The sequence below is a fragment of the Monodelphis domestica genome, chromosome 1, assembly GCF_027887165.1.
Source record: "Monodelphis domestica isolate mMonDom1 chromosome 1, mMonDom1.pri, whole genome shotgun sequence".
NCBI classification, from domain to species: Eukaryota; Metazoa; Chordata; class Mammalia; order Didelphimorphia; family Didelphidae; genus Monodelphis; species Monodelphis domestica.
In genome coordinates, this window is record NC_077227.1 from 65663998 (window position 1) to 65691560 (window position 27563).

The following is a 27563-nucleotide window of genomic DNA, read 5'->3' on the forward strand; positions in this document are numbered from 1 at the left end:
GCTGCTGGGATGAGTTGGAAGTGTTTGCTGACGGTTTTAGATATATACTGTTTATTATTCTTAGGAAAGGCCCATCTATTCCTATACATTCTAGTGTTTTCAATAGGAATGAATGTTGTATTTTTTCAAAGGCTTTTTCTGCATTTATTGAGATAATCATGTGACTTTTGTTGGTTTGCTTTATGATATGGTCAATTATGTGAATGGTTTTCCTAATATTGAACCATCCTTACATTCCTGGTATAAATTGTAACTGATCATAATGAATAACCCTCGTGATCACTTGCTGGAGTCCTTTTGCTAGTATTCTATTTAAGATTTCTGCACCTATGTTCATTAAGGTGATTGGTATATAGTTTTATTTCTCTGTTTTTGATCTACCTGGCTTTGGAATCAGTACCATATCTATGTCATTAAAGGAATTTAATAGAACTCCTTCTTTGCTTATTATGTCAAATAGTTTGTATAGTATTGGGATTTGTTGTTCTTTGAATGTTTGATACAATTCACTTATAAATCAATCAGGCCCTGGGAATGTTTTTCTTAAGGAGTTCTTTAATGGTTTCTTCAATTTCTTTTTCCAATATGGGGTTATTTAAGTATTCTATTTCTTCTGTTAATCTAGGCAATTTATATTTTTATAAATATTCATCCATATCACCAAGATTGCCATATTGATTGCCATTAAATTGGACAAAATAGTGTTTACTGATTGCCTTGATTTTCTCTTCATTAGAGGTGAGGTCTCCCTTTTCTTCTTGGATACTGTCAATTTGGTTTTATTCTTTCCTTTTTTATGAGGTTGACCAGTACTTTGTCTATTTTACTTGTTTTTAAAAAGTAACAGCTTTTACTCTTCTTTATTAATTCAATAGTTCTTTGGCATTCAATTTTATTAATTTTTAGGATCTCTAATTTAATTTTCATCTGGAGATTTTTAATTTGTTCACTTTCAAGTTTTTTTAATTTGCATGCCCAATTCTTTGACTTATGTCCTCCCTAATTTGTTATTATATGAACTCAAGGATATGAATTTTTCCCTTTGTACTGCTTTGGCTACATCCCACAGATTTTGAAAGGATATTTCATCATTGTCATTTTCTTCAATGAAGTTATTAATTGTTCCTATGATTTGTTCTTTCTTTATTTTTTTGAATTAATTTATTTAGTCAGTTTAGAATATTCCTTGGTGACAAGAATCACATTATTTTTCTCCCCCCCTCCACCCACCCTTCCTGCAGCTGACATGCAGTTTCTTTGGGTGTTACATGTGTCCTTGATCAGAACCTATTTCCATGTTGTTGGTATTTGCATTAGGATGTTCATTTAGAGTCTACATCCCCAACCATATCCCCTCAACCCATGTATTCAAGCAGTTATATTTCTTCTGTGTTTCTACTCCCACACTTTTTTCTCTGATTGTGGATAATGTTTTTTTTTTTCTTATAGATTCCTCCAGGTTGTTCAGTATCACTGCATTGCCACTAATGGAGAAGTCCATTATATTTGGTTGTATCACAGTGTATCGGTCTCTGTGTACAATGTTCTCCTGGTTCTGCTTATTTGCTCTGCATCACTTCTTGGAGGTCATTCCATTTCCCATGGAATTCCTCCACTTCATTATTCCTTTGAGCACAATACTATTCCATCACCAACATATACCACAATTTGTTCAGCCGTTCCCCAATTTGAAGGGCATCCCCTCATTTTCCAATTTTTTGCCACCACAAAGAGATTAGCTATGAATATTCTCGTACAAGTCTTTTTCCTTATTATCTCTTTGGAGTACAACTCCATCAGTGCTATGGCTGGATCAAAGGGCAGACAGTCTTTTAGCGCCCTTTGGGCAGAGTTCCAAATTGCCCTCCAGAATGGTTGGATCAATTCACAACTCTACCAGCAATGCATTAATGTCCAGACTTTGCCACATCCCCTCCAGCATTCACTACTTTCCATTGCTTTTGTGTTAGCCAGTCGGCTAGGTGTGAGGTGATACCTCAGAGTTGTTTTGATTTGCATCTCTCTAATTATCAGAGATTTAGAACACTTTTTCATGTGCTTATTAATAGTTTTGATTTCTTTAACTGAAAATTGCCTATTCATGTCCCTTGCCCTTTTATCAATTAGAGAATGGCTTGATTTTTTTTACAATTGATTTAGCTCTTTATAAATTTGAGTAATTACACCTTTGTCAGAGGTTTTTGTTATGAAGATTTTTTCCCCAATTTGTTGCTTCCCTTCTAATTTTGGTTGCATTGGTTTTGTTTGTACAAAACCTTTTTAATTTGATGTAATCAAAATTATTGATTTTTCATTTTGTAATGTTTTTCTAGCTCTTACTTGGTTTTCAGGTCTTTCTTTTCCCAAAGATCTGACATGTATACTATTCTGTGTGATTTGTTCTTTAACTGATTTTGGAGAATCATATTATTTAATTTCTAATTAATTTTTGATGTGCCTCTCCATGTAACCTTACTAATTATTATTTTCATTGCATTGTCACCTGAGAAAGTTTCATTTATTATTTCTGCTCTTTTGTACTTGCTTACTATGTGTTTATGCCCTAGTATATGGTCAATCTTTGTGAATGTACCATGTACTGATGAAAAGAAGGTGTATTCCTTTTTGTCCCTATTTATTTTTCTCCACATATCTAATAATTCTAATTTTTCTAAAATTTCATTCACTTCACTTACCTGTTTCCTATTTATTTTTTAGTTTGATTTATATAGTTCTGATAGAGGAAGGTTCAGGTCTCCCACTAGTATACTTTTTCTATCTATTGCATCCTTGAATTCCACTAGTTTCTCCTTTTGCAATTTGGATGCTATGCCATTTGGTGCATACATGTTGAGTATTGATATTTCCTCATTGTCTATACTGCCTTTTATCAGGATGTAATAACTTTCCCTGTCTCTTTTGGCTAGATTTATTTTTACTTTTACTTTGTCAGATATCATGATTGGGAATCCTGCCTTCTTTTTATCAGTTGATGCCCAATAGATTTGGCTTCATCCTCTTACTTTTACCCTATGTGTGTGCTTTCCTCATGTATGTTTTTTGTAGACAGCATATGGTAGGATTTTGGTTTCTAATTGACTTTGCTATTTACTTCCACTTTATGGGTGAGTTCATCTCATTCACATTCAATGTTATGATCACTACCTGTGTATTCCCCAACATTTTTATTTTCTCTCCTTGTCCTGCCCTTTCTTCTTTCATTATTTCCTTCTACAGAAGTGTTCTGTTTTTAACCAGTCCCCCTAATCCCCACTCTTATTTTCCTTTCCTTTCCCCCCTCCCCTCTTATTCCTCTCTTATTTTTCTTTTGGGGTCTTTTTAAGCTATCCCACACACTCTCCCTCCCTAGTATTGCTTCACTTCTCACTCTCCCTTAGAGCACCCTCCCTTTTTATTCCCCTTTTATTTTTAGGGTCTTTTAAATTCATTTCCCCCTCTTTTTCTCTACCCCTTTTTAAACTCCCCACCCCACTCCCCCCTTTTCTTTTCCCCTCTCTACGTACCTATAGGGTAAGATAGAATTCGATACCCCCAATGGATCAAGGTGCTCTTCCCTCTCAGAACTGATTCAACTGAGAGTAAGGTTTGAGTATTACCTTTTAGCACTCTCTTCCTCTCCTTCTTATAGTTCTATTCTTCCCCTCCCCCTCTTATATGACTTTTTGTGTAGTATAGATTATTCTAATTTCATTATTCCTTCAAGTTTTTATTGGTGCCATTTTCTTTCCCTGCCCATTCCTTTCTTTCTTTCTTCTTTTTTTTATATATGATTTTAAATCACTTAGTACCCCAATCTCTATCTTTGGATAATTCTTCTAACTACTATAATAGTGAATACAATTTTTGACAGTAACAAATAAAATTTTTCCATATAGAATATAAACAATTTGACCATATTGAAGCCCTTAAAGAAAAAAAAATAAGACCTCTCACTTTCTTATTTACCTTTTCATGTTTCTCTTAATTTTTTGTTTTTTGATGTCAAATTTTCTGTTTAGTTCTGGTTTTTTCTTTACAAATATTTGGAAGTCTTCTATTTTGTTGAATGTCCATACTTCCCCTGGAAGTATATAGTCAATTTTGATGGCTAGATGATCCTTGCTGGTAGACCCATTTCTCTTGACTTTCTGAATATTTTATTCTAAGTTTTGTGGTCTTTTAGTGTGGAGGCTGCCAGATCCTGTGTAGTCCTGATTAGTGCTCCTTGATATCTGAATTGTCTCTTTCTGGCTTTTTGTAATATGTTCTCCTTAGCTTCGAAGCACTTGAATTTGGCAATTATATTCCTGGGGGTTGCCTTTTGAGAGTTTAGTGTAGAGGGTGATCTATGGACTCTTTCAGTGTCTATTTTGCCCTCTTGTTGCAGAACCTCAGAGCAGTTTTCTTGGATAATTTCTTATAGTATGATATCAAGATTTCTGTTTGTTTGCAGGTTTTCAGATAGGCTGATGATTCTCAAATTGTCTCTCCTAGGTCGATTTTTGAAGCCAATCACCCTTTCAATGAGATATATTATGTTGCCTTCTAATCTGTCATTCTTTTGACTTGGCTGTATTAATTCTTGCTATTTTGTGAGATCATTGGCTTCTACTTGCGCAATTCTAGTTTTTAATGACTGGTTTTCAGCTAAGATGTTTTGATTTTCCTTTTCTGTTTGATCTATACTGCTTTTCATGTCTTCCAGCAGGTCATTTCTGGTTTTCAATTTGCTTATAGTTTCATTTCATTTCTGGGCTTCAATTTCCAAGTGGGGAATCCTGTCTTTTAAACTATTTCCTTTTTGTTCTATTTCCTACTTTTCTTGCCAATTTTTCTCACAATCTTGGATTTAAAGTCTTCAAAAACTTGTAACCAATTTCCATTTTTTCCCCGATGTTTGGGTGTGTTTAATTGTCATTTTCTGCTGTCTCTTCTTTAGTCTGCATAAAAATTATCAAACATTAAAGTTTCCTTCAGTTTTTTGTTTGTTTGTTTGCTTTTTGGTGTTGTGGATTTTAGTTCCTGGGAATTGGTAGCCATTGACTTTTTTCTTCCTGGTCAGATGTCTATGTGAGGAATGTGGGTGATCTTTGTGTTGGGCTCTGGAGAGGTTTTGCCCTGAGGACATTTTCCCCAGTCCTTAGCAGTGTCTAGCTGCTCTTAGTGGCAGGTATAGCACCCCCAAAACTCAAAGATTGCCTTGTAGATGTCTGGGTGTTCTGTGTAGGTAAGTCTCTGTATTGAGCACCAGAGAGGTTTTTTACCCACAGGCAACTTTTCGGGTCTCTGTGGTGTTTTGCTCTGAGCAGCCCCCTCTGTGCAAGCTCTGAACCCCATCTTCATGTTTCCTCAGCTTCCTGGAGTCCCTAGTCTTGTTATTCTTATAGGCATAACCAGCCACTAAGAACTTTAAAATTGCCTGGAAGAGGTTTGGGTGTGGAGTGTTGCTGGAGAGGTTTTTGCCTGAGGGCTTTTTTCGGTTCTCTGTGGCATTTTGCTGTGAGCCTCTGCCTCTTCACAAGCTCCGCACCCCATCTCTATATTTCCTCAGCCTCCCAGTGTTCTGAGTCTAGTTTCTCTTAGGGGTCAGTCTGTGTTGACCTCAGCCAGCCTCCTCCTAGAATTTAGAAGTTAGTCCCATGCTTGCTAGAACTCTGGAAAGGTAGGTGAAGTGGGGGAAGGGTGATGAACTTTCCCCTTGGTGGAGGAAATTTTGCCCCCTTTTAGTGTGGGAATGTCCTAACTTGGCCTACTTTCCATGTGCCCTATTGTGGACCTCCTTCCTTGTTTGACTTTGGTTTCGTCATTTTGAGGCACTCTGTTTTGATTAGGGGAGAGGAGAAGAGCATTGCTTCTACTCTGATGCCATATTGACCCGGAAGTCCTTGACACACTGCTTAAACACAAATCACATCACCTCTGATTATATACCTCCAATAATGTCGCTATACATCTCTGAAGAACATTTCAACCTTGGACTACTTGTACTCTAATGTTATCCTTTTGTTTCTGTAAAACTAACTGATTATAATTCTACTTTCTTGATTTAAGCAAAATGGTTCTAATATTCCTCTTGCTAGTCCTATATCTCTCTCCATCTCTGTGCATCTCTATATACATATCTACACTTATGTATTTATAAAGATGTGTAGATATGTATTCATATATGTATATATGATATGATTGTCATTAGGTTTTCCCTCTCACATTCCTGATACTCTTGTCTTCTCCAAGTTCTTTCTATTTGATTTGGATGATTTTAATAAATAGTTTGGATCTACATCTTTAAATACAGAAACTAATATTATTTCCAGCATTTTAGATGGGGATTGTTATAAATTGGGTGATACACTTTCCGGTCTTCTTAAACAGAGGCTATTTCACATATTCTACAGGTATATTTAAGAAATATTGTGGGTTCAGTTCCAGACCACCTCAATAAAATAAATATTATAATAAAGCATGTTCTACAATTATTTTGTTTTTAGTGTATATAAGTTATACTTATTTTAAGAGTTAACTGTTTCATTCTACTGCAAATATGAATAACATGGAAATAGGATTTGAACAATGATACAAGCATAACCCAGTGAATTGCTTGTCAGCTCCAGGAGGGGGAAAGGAAGACGGAGGGAAAGAACATGAATTATGCAATCATGGAAAAATATTTTAAGTTAAAAAAATAAAATTTCTATTTTTAAAAAGTTAACATAAGAATACAATAGTACTATCTTAAAAATGTTTATGTTTTAATTTTTAAAAATTGTTAAAAAATTCTAACCGTTATTTGAGTCTTCAAAGAGTTGTAAACTTTTTGTTGGGGGATTCTCATGCCTCAATATTGATGGCTGCTGACTGATCAGGGTAGTGTTTGCTAAAGGTTAGAGTGGTTATGGCAATTTCTTTCTTACTTTTTAAACCTTTGCTTCCTATCTTAGAATTGATAGTTCTAAGGCAAGGAGTTGTAAAATTTAGAAAATTGGGGTTAAGTAACTTGACCAGGGTAACACAGCTAAGAAGTGTCTAAAGCCAGATTGAATCCAGGACTTCCCATTTCCAGGCCTGGGTTTCTATCCAATGAGTCACACAGCAGCTCCAAGACAGGAATGAAGTTTGCCACATTCATTGATTTTTCCCTTCAATTGAGCACATTGTATTGTTATTAATTGGTCTAATTTCAATATTGTTGTGTCTCAGGGAATAGGAAGATCTGGGGTGGGCAAGAGACAGAGAGAGTGAGAGAGAGAGAATGACAGAGAGAGAGACAGACAGACAAAGAGAGAGAGAGACAGACAGACAGAGACAGAGAGAGACAGAGACAGAGAGAGAAGGGAGACAGAGAGACAGAGAGACAGAGACAGAGAGAAAAGATGAAAGAGACAGTACAAGAGAGAAGGAGAGAAAAAGAAAGAGAGGAGAGAGAAAAAGAGCGAGGGAAGGAGAGAGACAGAGATAGAAAGATAGACAGAGAAGAGATGAGAGATTGAGAGAGAGTTGTGTGAGAGAGAAATTGACTGAGACAAACAGATAGAGAGAGAAGAGATAAGAGAGTGAGAGACAGAAAGACAGAGAAATACAGAGACAGAGAGATATAGAGACAAAGACAGGGAGAAAAAGAGACAGAGAAAAAAGAGAGAAGAGATGAGAGTGAGAGACAAGAGATGAGAGACAGAGAGGAAATGTGAGAAAGATTGAGAAAGGAGAGGAGAGATTGAGAGAGAAAAAAGATGAAAGTGAGACAGATAGAGTGACAGAGAAAAGAGAAGAGATGAGAGAGTGAGAGACAAGAGATGAGAGACAGAGAGGACATGTGAGATAGAGACAGAGAGGAAAGGAGAGATTGAGAGACAAAGAAGAGATGAGAGAGACAGAGACAGAGAGACAGAGAGAGAGAGAGAGAGAGAGAGAGAGAGAGAGAGAGAGAGAGAGAGAGAGGGGGGGGAGGGAGAGAGAGAGAGAGAGAGAGAGAGAGAGGGGGGGAGGGAGGGGGAGAGAGGGAGAGAGAGAGAGAGAGAGAGAGAGAGAGAGAGAGAGAGAGAGAGAGAGAGAGAGAGAGAGAGAGAGAGAGAGAGAGAGAGAGAGAGGGACAGCTGATCTCTGGAGAAGATAGAACATACAACATTTATATATTGTTTGCCTCCTTGCCTGGCTCATGGCTCCCTAAAGCAATTACAGCAGCAATATCGAAGGTCACTGATCACAAGTCACCATAACAGATATAACAACAATAACAGAAATGTCGTGAGAATCACTAAATTATGGCACAGAGACATGATATGAGCACATGCTATGGAAAAATGGCACTGATAATTTTGCTCAAGGCAGGGTTACCAGAAACCTTCAATTTGTTTAAAAAAAATCCCTCAATATTTGCAAAGCACAATCAAATGAAGGGCAATAAAGTGAGGCACACTTGTATAATTCAGCATATTGACCATAAATGATTGTTCTGTGTGTGTGTGTGTATGTGTATGTGTTGGGGAACACATGGTGTCTTCTCATGGTGTCCTCGGGGCTAGTGAGTCTAGTGTGGGGGTGGTTGTTTCTTTAATAAAAGCATGCTGGGACTCATATAGGAAGCTTTTAATTTAGTTTTTCTTTTTATTAATCCCAGCTGCTGATTTGTAGGGCCTCAGTGAGAATGAATACAAACAGCTTTGACTTTGGAAAAGGGTTTCAGTGAATCATTTAGGACTGTCAGTCTAGGGGATAAAGTTGTGAGGTTCAGAAACTTTATTTACATCAATCATAGGGTACCTCTATAGAGATCCTGTACTAGAGAAACCACCCTTTCCAGTTTCTTCTACACTATTCTGTACAATCTTCTCATTTTAAGGAGGTGGATGGAGAGAGAGGACTATGTCAAGGGTTATGAAGTTTGGCACTCAGTTGAATATACTTCCCTGACAAGCCAGGTTTTCTGTCTTTTTTTTCCCCACTCTTGGAAATAATTTGGAAATATTTAAATTTATAAAAGCCCCTATTAAAATAATATTGTTAAAAATGCTTATGGAGTGGAATAGGATAGAGATGGAACCTGTGATCTCCTTGTTAATAGTTACTCCTGGGGTGAGGGGGATAACTTATATTTGTCTCCTTTTCTGCAACTTATACTTTCAAAGCTATCTTGATTATTGAGTGAGGAAATGACTTGACCAAAGACATGTGGCCAGTGTATATAAGATAGATACAAAATTTGAACCCAGGTCTTCCTAGTGCTGAGGATCATTCTCTATTCTCCATGCCATACTATCTTACTCACAATGTGTGTTGAAAGCCTAAATATTGGTCGTGTTCCCTAACTAGAAATCACTTCCCAAGATTCCATACAGAGCTGTGGATTTTCTTCATCTCTGCTGGCCTCTGATAGTTTTTAATTAAAAATAGAAATCTACTGCAATGGACAGAGAATGAAAAATGGTGAGTCTTTCTGCAGAAATGTATATAGTGGACTTGGTGGCCTTGAACTGTGTCTAATTATGTGAGGTTTAATCAATACAGATGAATAAGCCTTTAAAAAGGCCTAAAAGCCTTAGATTTGCATGAGTTGCCATAAGGATTTCTTTTTTTAAAACAATGTTCAGATAGCTCAGGGAAAGGAATTCCCTCTAATAATAATAAATATAAATATTTGCGTAAATATTTATAAAATGTTTATAAAAATAAATATAAATAAAAATAATAAATATAAATAAAAATTAAAATTAAATAAAAAATAAAAATAACCTAATATCTTGGCTCAGTTGTAGCAGAAAACTTATGCCACAGTTACTTTATGTGATATGTAATATTTTAGGTGAAGCTGGTAGATGTGTAGAAATCAGACTAGCTAATGACACAAGTAAAACCCAGTGGAATTGGGCATTGGCTACAGGGTCAGTGGGGGAGAAGAGGGAAAGAACATGAATCATATAAACATGGAAAAATATTATAAGTAAATTAATAAAATAAAAAATTTCAATTAAAAACAAAACAAACGTTCACTAAATTGAAAAAGAAAAAAAAAAGAAATGAGACTAACTGAGAGGCCTGAGAGCTTTAATGATACCAATGGATGGGCCAATTTAAGGGAAGTATTTCTGTCTCTACTATGTTGTCTTTTGGTATAATTGTGAAATAGGGATAGATTATGAGGGGTGAGGAATGTGAGACAGGGATGAGATTATCTCTAGATAATGGGATTAGATTCAAATGCCAATTGGAGTTGGAACTCCTTCCAACAATTTTTTGTCTTTTCACTCATTTTTGGTAGTATCTGACTCTTTGTGACCTCCATTTGGGGTTTTCTTGACAAGGACTCTGTAGTGGTTTTCCATTTCCTCCAGCTCATTTTACAGATGAAGAATTGAGAGTAGTAAAGCAGGTTAAGTGAATTGTCCAGTCACACAGCTAATAAGTGTCTGAAACCAAATTTGAACTCATGAAGATGAGTCTTCCTGATTCCAAGCCCAGTGCTCTATCCACTGCATCACATAGCTTCCAACAATACAAATGGAAACAAATTATATCCTCTTAAATGGTTGTCCATGCTGTCTTGTATAATAACCCACAGGGGATATTCCTTAAATTTTAGTGACATCACCTGGAGGCCAATGGAGGACAAAGACTATCCATTGGTAATTACTCACTCTGATTAATATACTTTTTTTTTAGTCATAAATCCATAGTATCTGGATTTGCCCTCACATGTGGTTTGGCAAAAAAAAAAAGTTCAAGGTACTTTTGGGGTCAGGAAACATTCAAAACCACTCAAAGATTTCAACTGCAGTGTCTATAGTGTTCTTATCAATTTATCAATTAACTGGAGGACCCAGTGGTTTAAAACAAGATATAACCAAATAACATAGGAAATCAAGTGATGAGGAAAGCTTTCCCCTTTTTCTTTTATATGACATCTTTATTAATATAAATTACTATACCACCAGTAGCAGACGAAATCTATATAGGCAGCACATGTGGTCAAGGATCATGCATAGGGGACACATATTGGAAATCTGTGTGACCAGGGCAGATGTGTGGAAGGTATTACACAGGGACATGTGGCTGGGGCAACTCATAAGCCAGCATGGCAGAGCTGCCAATGTCCTCTGGCAATGCTGTTGTGCCGCTCTCTGCTGGGTATTTCTATCATTGCTCTCTGCTTGGCACATCAGCTCTGCTGGGTGTCACATGTCTGCTCTATATTATGTCAGCTCTGTTGGGTGTCTCCATTGGGCTTGTGCTTGCCAAGCTGCTCTCTTCTACTGTTTTGTTGGGGTTCATTACTGGGACTAATGAGGCTTTGCAGAAGCATTAGGCAAGTCAGTCAATACCAAAAAGCAATGGACCCTTTTGTTTGGTGTGTTGAAAGGAAGAGCATGTGGTTAAACTTGAAACACCCAGGTTATCAGGAAAGAGGAAGGTATAACAAAAAAAGGGCATTAGCACATTTACCCTGCAAAATGGGACAGCGGTTGGTAGTGTGGTGTGGTAAAATGAACACTGAATTTGGAGTAAAAGGACTGAAATGATTTGTTTGGCAAATAGGCTGTCACTTTCCATCCTTGACTTTGGACAAGTCACTTGACCTCCGTTTACTCTTCTCTATAAATTGATTGGTCTAAATGACCTATGATGTCACTTCTACCTCAAAAATTATGATGCTCTGAATTCCTAAAACCAGGTCACTTTACTGTCTCTTCCTCTCCAACTTCTAACTAGGACTGGTCCTTATACCTTCTAAATGGGATGGAAGAAAAGGGGAATGATCCAACTATATAGATTACCAGGGAGATGGAGCACAACATCCTTCAGGCACTATTTGGGTTTTTTGAGAAGATGCTCCCAAGACTTTTTGCATGTGCACACTCAAATGAAGATCTCCATAAGACTACCAGGTTTGTCTTTTTTCTTATAATCTTTCATTCTTTTTTCCTAATTAGTAATCATTTTTTTTGTCTCCTATCTACCTCACCCAACTAGGAAAAACAACACAAAACAAAATCTTTGTAAGAAATATGTATAGGTAAGCAAAACGGATGCTTAGAGTGACCATGTCCAACCTCCCAAATACCCAAACAAAAATGTGAATTGCTGTGTTGGTCATTACTCCATGCATAAAGGTAGCTCTGGGATCAGGACATATCAGGAATTTTATAGAGATGAATAGGGTCCCACTTAGCAATGTTTGATTGGTTTTCCACTCTTGTTGTCATCATAAAAATGATGCCAATTACCTAGGAAATAGGAATTGCGTGTATGGGGCAGGAGAGTTATGATTCTCAAGATCTTCTATGATTGAGAAGCAAATTAAGCGGTGGTAAGAAATAGATTGCACTATAATTTTCTCTCTTTAAAGCATAATATATAAATTATATATATAAATATTATGATATAATGTATAAATATAGTGTACAAAATAAATGGGGATGCAGTCTTCCATGTGTGAGTTTTAATGTAAGTCACTACGTCTAATAGTTTAAAGATCTCTTGAATGAAACTTCAGTATTTGAGGCAAGTCAAAGTCCCCATACCTCATGGTAGCCCTATAGAGATGAGTTTTTTTCTTGTAAAGTCTTCCTCTCAGTTAAAGGTAGTTGGAGTGCAATAAAGTGCGCATGTGATCTATACGTGTGATGTAAGATATATAATTGAATATTCCCATTTTCCTGGTCTTTGGTTTCCCTGTGACTTAAGGACTTATCTTTATTATATCTGGAGGGTCAATTATACATTCATGTTATTAATCTCAATGCCTAAAAATTCTCTTCTGTTCATAAAACTTGAATTGGCTGAGGTATATCATCTTAGTGTTTGCTGTAGCATTCTTGTCTTACAGAGCCCCTCTTCTGCACCTGACCATGGAGCAAGATGGTTTTCCCTGTCTCTACCAATAGTTTTAAGGCTCCTCCAAAACCTTCAACTCCACTCCTCTGAATCATACAAAGATTCTAAAAATTGGAACCAAACAAGACCAATTAAAGGACAGAGAACAAATGGGGAGAAGAGTTTATTGTATAAAGATAGACCTAGCCCTGTAGTTTGCTTCTGTAATAAACTTTCCCCATGGGAATGAGGGAGAGGCAAAATTCAGAGGAGTTAGGCTTGTAGTCGGAATTGTCCCTTCTCTGTTGTGGAAGAGGGGAGAAGGAAGATGATTTGGGGAGATTACTGTCTGATCAATCGATATCTCATCTTCTAACTATTTTTGTGGTCCAATTTATGTTAACCTACCAAAGCAATAGCAGCTGCAGAAGCAGCATGTTTCAATCCGTCTTGGAAGGTAAGAAAGGGGAAATGGAGGCTAGAGAAACATGTAACTTTGTGAGCCCCTTTCCTGTTCACAAGTGAAAAGACAGTGATAAGAATTCTTGATCTTTGATCTCAAACTGACTTTGGGGCTCTTTTCTCCAAGAAATCTCCAAAAACAAAGTCCTAGAAGGATATGTTCAAAACCCATTACCAACTGGCGCACACTGGGCTAGCAGCTGCTTCATTCCCTCATTTCTGTAGCAATAAAGGCATTATACTTTCAAGGGACTCTTATGGTGCATTTTGGGAAGAAGAATCTTACTGTTCATTGCACATCTATCTGGGGACATCTTTTATGGGGTTTCTCTTGTACACTATTGGTTGGAAATTTATTGCAATCTCTTTTTCACCATTACAGATATCTCTATGGTATACCTCTATGATCCTAAGGATTTCACTATACTCCTCTCTATTGCCCTTTTACATGATTCTAAGTATTTCAAATCATTTTTACTTTTTACAATATGGATAATTGGAATGATCAATATACCTGTTCTGAGGGTGGCAAAACTGAGATAGAAGTTCATGGTTATAAGTCAGATGATGAAGTAAAACGGAAATGAGTCCTGAAGGATCCCATTTTCTTGTCATAACAATTTATCACCTTTTCTAGGACTAAAAGTTTGACACACTAAAATAATGAAACCTATTTTTCTCAATGAAAAAAATAACTTTGGTATCAATATTAGAAATACCTTTTATACATGCAGAAACAATAGTCTCCTGTTTATGTTTGATATTTCCATATTGAGATAGAAACAGCTGCCATTTCCAAACTGCATTCCCAAAGCAAAGTCCCAGGGTGTTAGCAGTAAACCACATGTGTTTGACACCTTCCAGCTGTCCTTTGAATTGCTATTCACCTTCCTCTTATCTTTTTGTAAGTCATTTGTCTCAGGATTTTAATGATGGCAGTGGGAGGGAAATTCATCTGGACTCTCTTTATAAAACACAACTTTGTTTTAGAACCATAGGGCAAAGTTAGAAGAAAAACTCTTATTATATGGAGGACAATTTTCCTCCTGTCTATAGCTCATACAGATTTTTCTTTAACATTATTGCTATTTTAGGGAATTCTATACTTTCGAATTATAGTATAGTGGTAGTCTCTCGGTGACCGAGAATGACTATTGTCTTTGTGCAGTTTCATCTACGATGTACCCTCATGTGGCTTTGGAGTCCAAAGGCTGAGGCGCACAGTTTGTGGCACATGGGGCATGGGACGCCAGTTGTTACGGGAGGTGTGGTTGTGGCCTGGTGTCTGCGGCAAGACGTCGACGTCGCTCATCTTCAAAGGTGGTGGCGGCATGGTTAATGTGGGTTCGCCAGCTGCTTCTGTCAGAGGCAGCGAGTTCTAGTTGCTTTGGTGTCATGCCAGCCCACTTCAAGTTGGACTTTAGCTGATCCTTGAATCTTCTCTTTGGTCGACCTTGTTTCCTGAGTCCAGCTGACAGTTCACCATAGAATACCTGTCTTAGTAATCGCTGTGGATCCATGCTGATGACGTGTCCAGGCCATCGTAGCTGGGTTTTGAGGACCATGACTTCGATGCTGGTGGAGTTTGGCTCTGTCAAGGACTTCCTGATTGGTGATTCGGTCCTGCCATTGGATCCTCATGATTGGCCGGAGGGAGCATTGGTGGAATTACTCCGGCTGTTTCATGTGCTTCCGGTACAGTGTCCATGTCTCACAACCGTACAGGAGTGAGCTGAGGACCACTGCATTGTACACTTTGAGCTTCGTCGCAGTGCTTACACCGCTGTGTTGGAGGACTTTGCAGAGCAGCCGCCCAAGTGCCTGGCTGGCCTTTTGGATCCTGGCATTAATCTCGTGGTCTGGGGACCCATCGTTGGCGATGGTGCTGCCCAGGTACTTGAAAGTGTTGACGTTAGAAAGCTGCGTGCCATCGATTGTAATGCACGGCTGGTGCTGGTTCGTTGGCCTCCCTGGTGCATGTTGGAACAGCACCTCTGTTTTGCTGAGGCTGATAGTCAGGCCAAACAGTTTTGTTGGGGTAGAGAACCTGTCCACAATGGTTTGAAGATGATTTTCTTGGTGGGCCATGAGAGCACAGTCATCTGCAAAGAGAGCTTCCAGGATGAGTCTCTCTGTTCTTTGTTTTTGCAGTCAGGTGGCGAAGGTCAAATAGTGAGCCATCCAGTCGGTATTTGATGTAGATGCCCAGGTCTAGATCCATCACAGCATGTCATAATACTTGGGTGAAAAATAGGTTGAATAGTACCAGAGCGAGGACACAGCCTTGTTTCACGCCATTGGAGATGTTGAAGCGGTCGGAAGTCTCTCCACCAGATAGGACTTCCCCTGTCATGTCGACATGAAAGAGTTGAATCAGTTTGATGAATTTTGCTGGGCAACTGAGCTTGCTAAGAATCACCCACAATGCATCCCTGTTCACTGTGTCGAATGCCTTTGTCAGGTCTATGAAGACAATGTAGAGACTCAGGTTCTGCTCAAGGCATTTTTCCTGCATTTGCCTCACTGTGAAGACCATGTCGATGGTGCTGCGATCTGGTCGGAAGCCACATTGTGATTCAGGCAAGTTCTTCTCTGAAACAGATGACAGGAGTATGTTGAGTATAACACAGGTGAGGATCTTTCCAGCAGTGGAGAGTAGTGAGATACCTCTGTAGTTATCACAGGCTGCTCGTGAGCCTTTGTTCTTGTATAGGGCTAGGATGGAGGCATCTCTGAGTTCTGGGGGCATGTCTTCCTGTTCCCATATGCTGGTCAGCACTAGGTGGAATGCCTGGAGCGCCTTTCCATTTAAGGCCTTGTACACTCGGTTGGGATCCTGTCTTTACCGGGTGCCTTGCCTGCACACATTTGTTGAATGGCTTTTTGGACTTCCTCTAGTGAAGGAGGGACGTCAAGTTGTTCAATGGTGAGGTTTTGGGGGATCTGGTCAAGGGCACTTTGGTCGACTGAAGAGGGTTGGTTGAGAAGCTGACAGAAGAGTTCTTTCCACCTGTTGCTGATGCCCTTTTTATCTTTTCTGAGAGTGTCACCGTCAGAGGATAGCAAGGGAGTGGTCGTGGGTTTTAATTGCCCATAGACAGTCTTGAGGGCACTGAAAAATTGTTTGTAGATTTTCGTATCAGCAAAGAGCTGGGTTTCTTCTGCCTATTTTTTCCCACCATTGGTCTTGCATCTTCCTCATCTCACACTGCGCTGTGTCTTGGAGAGACTTGAATCTGTCCTTTTTAGGAGCAGAGTTTAGGTATTTTTGCCACTCCATAAAGGCTTTGTTCTTCTTGCTCAATAGGTCTTCAATAGCAGTGTTGTTCTTGTCGAACCAGTCCTGATGGTTGTGTTGTTTTGGGCCTATGACTGACTTTGATGTTTCCTTCACTGCATCTCTGAACTGGGTTCTATTTCTCGGTTGAGCTTCCAGTGAGTGGTCCCTTGGCAGACAGCTTGTTGTCCAGGCAGGACTGGAATGTTTGCAAATAAGATGGATCTCTAAGACGACTCACGTTGTAAAGTGCGTGAACTGTCTGGGTGCGCTTTGGATGGCAAGGCACAATGTGCATTTGAAGAGTCTCTCTAACCAATCGGTGGTCTGTCCAGCATTCAGCTCCTCTCATGGCTCTGGTGATCTTTACATCCTGGATGTCTTGCCAGCGTACAATGATGTAGTCAATGAGATGCCACTGTTTTGATTGTGGGTGCATCCACGTTGTTTTATATTTGTTCGCCATTCTGAACACAGTGTTCGTGATGGTGAGTTCAAACTCTGAGCATTTGCTGAGTAGCAGTAGGCCATTGTTGTTCATTTTGCCCACGCCGTGTTTGCTGAGCACTCCTTTCCATCTTTCATGGTCCTGGCCAATGCGGGCGTTGAAGTCTCCCAGTAGTATCAGCTTGTCATTTGTGGGCACTGCGTATAGGACGGCACTCAGGTCAGAGTAGAACTGCTCAATGGTCTCCTCTGTGCTGGTCAGTGTTGGGGCATATGCGCTAATGATTGTGGCATACTGGTCTTTTCTGAGAGGTAAATGGATCTTCATGAGTCTCTTGCTGATGCCCACAGGCAAGTCTGACAGCTGTTTGAGCAAACTGGTCTTGATGGCCAGGCCAACACCGTGGATTCTGTCTTCATTTGAGGCTCTACCTTTCCAGAAGAAGGTGTATCCAGTGGTGGGTTCGCTGAGTGATCCCTCTTCTGGTAAGCGTGTTTTGCTTAAGGCTGCAATGTCGATGTTATATCGTGCCAATTCTTTACCACTTAGAGCTGTTCTTCTCTCAGGTCTTGGGGTATTCTCTCTATCAAGTAATGTCCTGATGTTCCATGCTCCTAATAGGAGTTTCTTTGTATTTTTTCTTTGATTTCGACTGCTTAAAGGGATGACCCGCCAGCCGCGGTGTGCTGACTGGGTGTTTGTAGGGCAGGCAATGTTTGGGACACCTTTTCTAGTCCCCTCCCTTGATTAGGGTGAGCAGTGCTGTCCTAGAGAGGGCTGCTCAGTCGCCCAGGATGCTGCCAAATGTCCCTGCTGCCCACAGGGCTGAGCGACCACTGGTCCATGGGCCGCCTACTTGCAGGATGGTAACTACAACTGTCAGTGGTCACCTCCACCTGTTGCGTCGCCACTCCCCCATCATGGTAGGTCTTGAAGAGGGTGAACGGGGTTAGGATAGATGAGTGTGCACAAAGATACTTGTGCGTGAAGGAGATTTAAGTGGAAAAGCCACTTTAAAAAAAGTGACTTAAAGGTGGGGTGTAGGGGGTGCTCAGGGAGGGGTAGTATCTCTGGTATGGGGGGCTTGTCGTGCCCTCCTAGGGCAGCTCTCCAGCCTCTGATCCCCACCTGACACCCAGCTCTCACTTGTGGCTCCCAGTAGCTGCTAGCATGCGGCAGAGGCCACACCCCGGGCAATGGCTTTGATAGGCTGGCCAAACCTTGTGAGGGTAGCCATCGGGTCATCGACCCCTGGTAAACCAGGGCTTTGCTCACCCAGCATGTGAAGAATGCTTTGGCTGAACAGATGGAAGAAACCAATAAGAAGGTTCAACGGCCGAGAGGGCGAAGCAGCAAAGCACTGTGGAGTGCTTAGGGTGTGTTGGAGCACAAAGGACAACATGGCCATCCAATGCAGCTGAGGAAGTCTCCAGGTGTAACGACTTTTCATGCTACTGGACCCAGGCTTCCAACGCTGAGAGAGTGGGACTGTCTCTGTGCAACGACTTTTCCACTTAAATCTCCTTCACTTTTGAATTACTTTTCCACTAAACATGTAAATTGAAGCTAGGTTCCTACCCCCCAGTAATGAACTATTTTTTACCCAATCATCAATTCAGTGGAACTTATTTAAAACATCAGTAAAGCATATGATAAGTATTTAAGAAATACATAGTGATAATTCGGATAGAGTGATTAACTCTAATACCTTCTCTATTTATGACCCTTAGGGAATAGAAAAAAAAATTGAACTCAAAAAATGCAAAATAATTCAATCCCATGGAGAGCCCAAGAATAATTTCAATTTCTTAACATGCATAGCTCCCTTTAATTCTATTGTCTATGGTTCTGATGCTACCTATGTTTTGTAATTTTCTAGGATACTTTTCTTGAAGACAATTAATATTGTTTATGACCTATCCTAACTTTTCTTCTGAGACAGGTCTTAGGAAGCTATCAGAATAGTGGATAGCATGCTGGATCTGGAGTCAGGATTAATTGACACTTTTTGTGTGATCCTGGACAATTAATTTATCTTTTATTTGCCTTAGCTCACTAAATTGTAAAATGTAGACAATTATAGCACCAACCCAATAGGATTGCTGTCAGGATCAAATGATATAATATTTTTTTAAAAAGTACTTTGTACATTGCCCACCATATTGTAGATATTATGTAAATTGGGTATTCAGGGAAATCTGGCCCCTCTGGTGTGATGGTAATGGAGTCCTTATCAGAGCTGTACATCCACCTTTGGTGTCCATCTTTCACCAACTCTTACCTATGGCTCCAAGAAGCTGTAGCATGCATAGTGGCCACAATCCCAGGAAAACCATCTAGGCAGTTGGACTAAAGCAGGCTGAGGGGAACAGACATATCCAAGACTTGTTGGTGAGTTAAGGGAATGTCTGCCCCAAGCATGTAAAGACTTCCCCTGGTGGTATGGGCAGATAATTTGTTCCAATGCTGATGAAGGCAGCTGAAGCATGTAATTTGGAATGCTTAGAGCTTGGTCAGACATAGAAGATGCTAAGGTTATCCATTGCATCCTTGGTCATCTCTAGTTATCTTAATTTTTGTCCTGCTTCTAGATTTAGATGACTGGAAGAAAGAATGAGGAGGACAACTTTGTATAACTATCTCACTGAAATCCAATTCACTCAAAAGTCAAGATATTACCTCTGAGGATGTCATTGGTCCTTTTTGAAAACAAAGAATGGATGATGATTCCCTTCCTATATACAAGCAATAGTGTTTAAGAGTTTTAATTTTACTAATTCAATTTATGTTGGAGTTCTACAATTCTAGGAATATTTCTTTAGAGTTGAGTTCATTTAGCTGAGAAGAAAATAGCCTTTCAATGAAAAGAAATGTCTTGGCCAAGAAGAAGCAACAGCTTCTTTTCCTACCTTGAATATTTTTTACTTGGGATTTCATAAAGTATATATCTATGCAATATGTCTAACTTCCACCAAGAATGATTAGTGATGACCTGTCTATTCTACCCTGTCTCATGTTTCATGCAGTCCAGTTTTGCCAATCAGAGTTGTAAGGGACTGATTTATAAAAGGACAATACTATCCTGGATAATATCACCCTTAAAGGTTAAATATAGACCAGCTAGCCTTGGTAGCCATTTATAGCCTTGTCATTTTTAGATGTATTCACACTTATACTGAATCCATTTACATTGTATCAAAAAGCAAAGAAAAATATAAAATTATTCTCAGTTTGGTGGTGCCCTCCAATATCTGCAATGCTGGTGGCAGATTGATGGAAAAGTAGGCAAAGGTCATAAAATATTACGCCATTTTTAGGCAATTGGTAAACATTGATTGGGGTGTTGGTCCTCTAATATGAAAACCTTATTCAATGACTGATAATTAAATATACTTATGGAGTCATGAAATCAAATTCATTTTATTAGCCTTCCTACAAACAAACCCAAAAGAAAAAAGAAGTTGAAACTAAATTGAAAGATCGTTCATAAAGAAGCTGAGAGCATTGATTGTATAATTCACCCTAAGGAAACTAGAAAAATATCTCATATGACATTTGTTCATTTGTATTGAAGTGTTCATGATAAATACTTTCAAATATTCTAGAATAATAAATGCTGCTCATGTATGAGTATTGGCAGCAAGGGAATAAGAGGCAAAAAAAATTCTATAAAACTCAAAGAAAACTGTCTAAATTAAATCAGCCTATACTTTAATATTTGGTAACTTCAGTGTAAAGGTGGATATGGAGGTGGAGATAGTGAAAATTATATTAGAAAACATGGCTGAGGAAAAAAGAATGAGAAGCCAAAGATGTGAAGATTCCACAGGAAAATCACATCTCTATTATGACAACTTTCAATAAGGAATGAGAAGACTGTGAAAATGACAAGCTCTTAGTAATATCACTAAAAAAATGAAATTAATTATAATTTGAGAAACCGGAAACACCTCACTATTGATGAGGATGTTCTTTCTGAATCAGCTGCCTGTGTACAGTCTGATCAACAGGATGTTAGAGCAACACTAAAATTATTACAAAGCTAGAAAAAAGAATAAAAAAGAGAAAATATATATGGCATGTAATTAAAACCATCCCAACTTATCCTATTTAAACATGATCTATTAAATCAATACATGACACAAAATGGGAAATTAATGGAGGAAAGGACATTGACACTGGTAATCACAACTTCATAGAGTTTAATAATGTAAATGAATTTTTATAATGAGAAGAACAAAAGAGGGAAAATGCTCTCATCGATTAATCATTAAGAATTTTTAAAGTACCAGGGACAGTACTGGACATGGAGGATATAAGGGGGAAAATGAAAAAGTTCCTGCTTTCAAGGAGCTTACATCCTACCTAGGAAGACTGCCTGTACATATATAGTTTTTATAGGCTTTCAGGATCCTCATTGCAACCTCTCATAGATAATATGGATTCTCAAGTCAGGTGACATCTCCCCCTCAGCATTATAGAAGGTTACATAACCTTCAGAAAAGTTGTAGTGCCTTTCTCTAATATTATCAGCTCAAGTTCCTGTTCTGGTATGTTCTCATCAATGTCAACCATCAGTGATCATCACCCCAGCTTTATTTAAATAATTAAAGTCATAAGCCATATTGAGGGACATAGGAAGATATAGCAAGAACAAAAATTATAAAATATTCCCCCATAATACTTGGACACATATTCTCCCTTTAACGCCTTTGTCCTTAGGTAGGTATAAATGGAAAATAGTTTTACAGATTATTAGTCTTACCAAATTCCCTTCCAAATGAGCATAGCTAATGGTTGGGTGTTTGGATGAATCTGCATCTTTGCTGCCCTCAATTATCACCTTACTTATCCATGCTTGAACTATGGCAAATCTTGAAATTGATTCCAGCTTCCAGATTTCTGACATTTACAAGGTATAATCATCTCTTTTTCTCCATCACTTAAACATAGGAATAATAGACACAGCAAAGACTGAAGTGACAGTAGGGTTATGGGGCCATTAGCTACATGAAGCCTACCATAGTAGAGCTACTGATAACGTATTGCAGTCATTGCTTCTCAGTTAAACCCAATCATTAGGAAGAGGAAGAGACCTTCACTTGACTCGTCAGTGCCTTTTGGAGGCACCCCAATTTTGGTCAATAATAGCCTTTTCCTTACATGCCATTAGAGTTTCCCAGAGAAGATTCTCTACTCTTACATATGGGCTGGCAGCAGGCAGAGCATATTGTATATACTCTGGTGATGGAGCTCCATTCATCAGGCTCCAGGTATACACGGGGTTCACAGATTCACTAAAGTATGGATTACCAAGATTTGGAACAATTGGTCCCATTAATTATTGCCTTCTGTGTAAAGTAGACCTTGTTTTGATTAGTCTTAGACTTCCCTTGTTCAAGATCTTCATATTTTTAGGTGGATCTGACTGAAATATGGATGTTTGTGGTAGGAAGGGAGCCCACTAAATTTGGGAGTTGCTAATAATTCAATGGAAGAATAACACATTATCTCCCCCCCCCCAATTAACTTTTAAGTGGTAGGTTTGCAGATTGGATGATGGATTAGATTTGGAGTCAGGAGACCTGCATTTGATTATCTCTGTAAATATGAGCAACTCACTTTCTCAGAGCCTCAGTTTCCTCATCTATAAAATAGAGATAATATAATTAGAATAATTTCACGGAATTGCTGTGAGAAATTGGCTTTAACAACTTAGTCAGCTATATAAATGACAGTTGTGATTACTATGTATTTCAGATGCCATTCCTGATACTCTATCACTAGGACGTTTCTTCGGAAATCTTTTTTCTGCTTGTGGGAATGTGTTGCTCTGAGCTATCAACTAGATACTTACGCAGCCGGTATCCACAGTGCAGTTTAATAAAAGGACTGATCAGGTTTAGGTGTGCAGTCTGTGGTCGGAGAACAGAGTGAAACTGATGGGGAATAAACTCACTCACCCAGTATTAAAAATGTGGTTTAATGAAATGACTAATACAGGTTTAGGTGTACAGACCACAGCCAGGAGACCAAGTGAAACTAACTGCACCAGATGGAGAATTAACTCATGACCTGGTCTCATTAACAGGATAGTCAAATCAGGTGACCTAGCAAGGTTTATGTAGTACAAAGAAACCCTTACTCAATGTTCCTCAGCCAATTGGGAGAAATGAAACTCATCTGCAAGATGAACCAGTTTTACAGGTTTTCCAGTTTACTCCATGCCTACATGGAGAGGGCATTGCTTTTTTCAAACACTACTAACAGTTAAATGGTTTTTTAATAAAATTTTATCTTTTTTTCTTTTTCTCTTATACAGAATTTTCTCTTATATTATTTAATTTGATTTTCAGAAAAATATTGGGACAGATAAGAAAGATAGCATTACCTCCATTTAAAAAAAATGTGCATTGAGTTGCAAGAGATTATATTTCATTCTCAAGATCACATCATAAATGAAAGAGCTTAGGTTAGGACTCAGATCTTCTGCATCTGCCCAATATTCATTCTAGTTTATCATGATGCTATCTGTTAGTGGTCTCTCCAGTAAAATGAGAGGTTTGGAACAGATGATGTACGAATGAATGATATTCCAAGATGATATTAGCAATGCTTTATAGGAGGGATTACTAGTTTTTTTGTTTTTAATTATTTTCCTGTCACCTAGGATGGAAGTACAGTAGATATTCATAGGTTCACCCCCCCCCCCCCCAGCTGATCAATATGGCAGCCTTCACCTGTTTTGTTTTGGAACTGAGCTGATTCTCTCTTCTTTAGGGAATCTGGTGTTGATACTCCCTCCCTTATTCCTCAGTGCCCAACAAACGGAGAGTGACAGAGGAAGAGAGAGACAGGCAGGCAGAGATAAGAGAGCCAGAGAGATTAGAGACAGGGGAAGTGAAGGAGGATAGAGTGCTGGATTGGGAATTAGGAAGACCTTGATTCAAATCCCACCTCTGTTTAGTACTAGCTTTTTGAACATACTGATATGCCACCTAATTCTCTCTGTAATACCTCAAGCATTTCCTAAGATCTTAACAGAGGAAATTACACTGAAAAAAATGCAAGTATTATTAAAAGGAAATAATGTAACATAGCACTGTTGCTGTAGTTGTGAAAAATTATAACTGGAAAGACTTCAGAGATCTTGGGAAAATAATGTGTTAAAGTGAATAAAGCAATAGATATAGAATAACAGATTTTGAGTTCAAATTTTGCTTCTGCTATTTAGGAATGAAAGAAGTACTTATGTGTCAGGCACTATGCTAAATGTTCTCTCTCTCTCTCTCTCTCTCTCTCTGTGTGTGTGTGTGTGTGTGTGTGTGTGTGTCTGTGTCTCGTGTCTCTCCATTTCTCTCTCTGTCTTTCTCTCTCCATCTCTCTCTCTCTCTCTCTCTCTCTTTCTCTCTCTCTCTCTCTCTATATATATATACGATATATATAATATCTTACAATGACCCTGAGAAGTGGGTACTTGTATTATTCTTAATTCATTCTCAAGGAAATTGAGGCATCCACAGATTATTTGTCCAAAGTCATTCCATTATTCCATTAATGTGTCTGAGACTGCATTTGAACTCAGATCTTCCTGACTCCAAGCCTTGTACTTTATCCACTTCACCTCCTAGTTCTTTAGTTACTCCCTTGGAAAAGTGGCATCCTATCTGCATTTAATTTTCTTTATCAGTAAACTAAAGGAGTTGGGCCTGATGACACCAAAAGGCTCAGGTTCTAAATCTTATAGGTCAATTTGATCTCTTTATTTTGCAGAAAACTAAATCCTGGAGATATGGTATAAATTGATGAAGGTATAACGATGAGATAATAGCAACACTTGAACCCAAGATTCCTGACTCGCAGTCCCTGCTGCTTTAGGTATACCTTTGAATTACAAGAATGTTACTGAAAGGGTTAAGCAAGACTTTCAGTCTTGAGAGAAATTCAAAATATTAAAGAAATCATTCAAGAGGGAGGATAATGGAAATGCTATTTTGTGAATTTTCTTAGACTGGAGACTTCTAAGATGACCCTAGAGATACTGAAAGAGGAATGCTATAGTCATTTGAATTTATGGAATAAATTCAGGCAGGAGTATAGCATGGTGTATAATGGAAAATGAACTTGATTTCAAAGGTAAGTCAAATCAGAAGCTACTTCTTGTTCAGTAACTCCAGACCTTAGGGAATCTGCTAGTCATTGTCACATTCATGAAAATAAAATCGGAGATTTAGAAATCGAAGGACCCCAGAAATTATCTAATCCAATGCTCTCATTTTATAGGCAAGAAAATGTAGACTCACAAGGTAAAGGAACAATAAATAAGCAGGCATATGGATTTGTTCAGAATTACCCCTATATGTATTCAGCATTCTTGCTATGATGGGAATGATTAGAATCCAGAGCCTGTCTGGGATGAGGGCAGCTTTCTCACCTTAAAGGACCCTCTGCTTGCTATAAACATTGTTGCTGTTGTGCTGATTTCTTTCTTTCAATTTTATCTCATTTTCTGCCACTTCAATAGGGCTGTGGCATAGAAAGAAATTGGTACGACTAGCCAAACTAGAGTCTGAGGCCATTCCTGGTTTTATTTTGGACAATCTCACAAGTTTGTTCCATGGTCACTTTGCAGAGAACTTAGTTCCTCTTGAGATCAGGTGGGTTTTCTTGTCCCCTTTTTCTTGTTCCATGGAGGTTCCTCATCCTCCTTACAAACTAGAATCACTTGATGCAGACATGGGGATGGGGATGGGGGAGGAGTCTTTTGGACACTTTGGTTTTTAATCTGTTTAGTCACAGGTTGGTAAGAGTAGTGAAACACAAAAGTTATATTTTAAACCCTCAGATAATCGATTCTTAAACTCCACCACTGACCATCATCATGTCAATGGGGCCAAAGAAGGAAGATTCATTTGGAAAGACATTTTCATTTTTTAATTTATGTAGTCAGTATTTATTTTTCATTTTGCTTGACTATATTTAATTGTTTATTTTTTATTAGTTTGTTGCTTACATTGAAATTTCCAAGTATCTCACTCAGATGCTTTTATTTTAGCCATAGACCACAAGAAAAAAGAATATTCTCTATTTTTAGGGTAAGTAAAAAGCTTTGATTAAAAGGAACCCTTTATAAAAAAGAATTTTTAAAGTAAGGTTTAGATGTTCATTTTGAAAAATTAGTTGTTTTACTTTATTTTGTTGCATAAAAATGGCATATTCAATAAATATTTATATTTATTTATATATATAATATATATATATTATATATATATATATTATATATATAAATAAATATAAATAAAGAGATAAAAAATCCCCAGTATATTCCTTAAAGGAATGGACTCTGTATTTCTTTGGAAGTAATTTGCCAAAGTCAAATAGCAAGGGGAAAACCTGGAATTTAAAGCCAGATCACCTGACTCTTGATCTAATCTTCTTTCCACAGTTGGGTTACACTGGGACTTGATAAAGCATGACAATGACTGGTGATTAAGGAGTTAACTTTTCCAAGCCTGTACTAACAAGGCTGTCTGCATCTTCACTTATAGAAATCACCTGAGTTGATGGTATCCATTTGGGTAGAAATTGCTATGGAAGAAGCACAAGGTCAAAAAGAGGTAAGACTTGTGAGACCTAGGACCAGAGTTAGTTCTTTGTGTCTTCAGATAATTGAACCTCCTGATCATGGAAAATGACTTGAAATATTAAAGTTTTAGAAGGTCACACTAGTTTCCCAACCTTAAATCACCCAGGGCCCCACTGCAGTAGCAGCCACAGCCAATTTTTAAATCTATTCAGGTAGCAGTGAGGTGAGAAGGCCAAAGAACCACAATTCTACCAGTGGCCATTTCCTCCACTAGTCTGCTTTCTCCTCCATTCTCTGTGAATGGTATTCTGGCAAATAGCAAACAAAGAATTAGACTTATCCTATCTGGCTTTAACTGAACAATTTCCAAATTCTCCAAAGTCAAGCAAGATTTAATTGATAATTTTCCTTTGTTGCTAAAAAGCTCAAAGGCCAGCTACAAAAGCTACAGATGTAGTATACATTTTTTAAACATTATTAAAAAATAGCTATCACATGGAAAAGAAATAGTAAGAATTTAAATTTCCATTAACTCAGACATTTCATATTCAAAGTGCATTGTTTCCAACAGACCGTGTATTTTGTTTTTGAGCAAAAGAGTGTGCATGATTTTCCCCAGTGAGAATGAACTAATTGCTAACATCTTGGCAAACTAAATTACAATTTGTTTTTGCATTTATGCATTTATGGGTCATGACTTGATGCCTAGAGGGCAAAGAGAGGGAGAAAGAGTTCACTTCTAAGTGAGTCATTGTACTGGACAGGAATAAGCCTTAGATTACTATCAAATCACTTGAGAGAACTTGAGAGAATAATACTAGCTGAAATTCACATGGTGATTTGTGTTTCACAAAGATTTTTTTCTACATTAACTCATTTGTTCCCCATAGCAGCCCTGAAGGCATGCAGTATAAATATTTCTATCCCTCTTTCACAAATGAAGAAATTGAGGCAGAGTAGGAAAATGACTTGTCCAAGGTCATAGA

General features: G+C 38.3%; 1 long non-coding RNA gene across 1 annotated transcript; it reads left to right on the top strand.

Moving 5' to 3' along the window:
• Window positions 1–11521: 11521 nt before the first annotated feature.
• Window positions 11522–26051, top strand: LOC107650786 (uncharacterized). The gene is made up of 3 exons (XR_008912451.1): window positions 11522–11876; window positions 24765–24869; window positions 25002–26051. It is a non-coding gene; the product is annotated as an uncharacterized LOC107650786 (long non-coding RNA).
• The last annotated feature ends 1512 nt before the right edge of the window (window positions 26052–27563 follow it).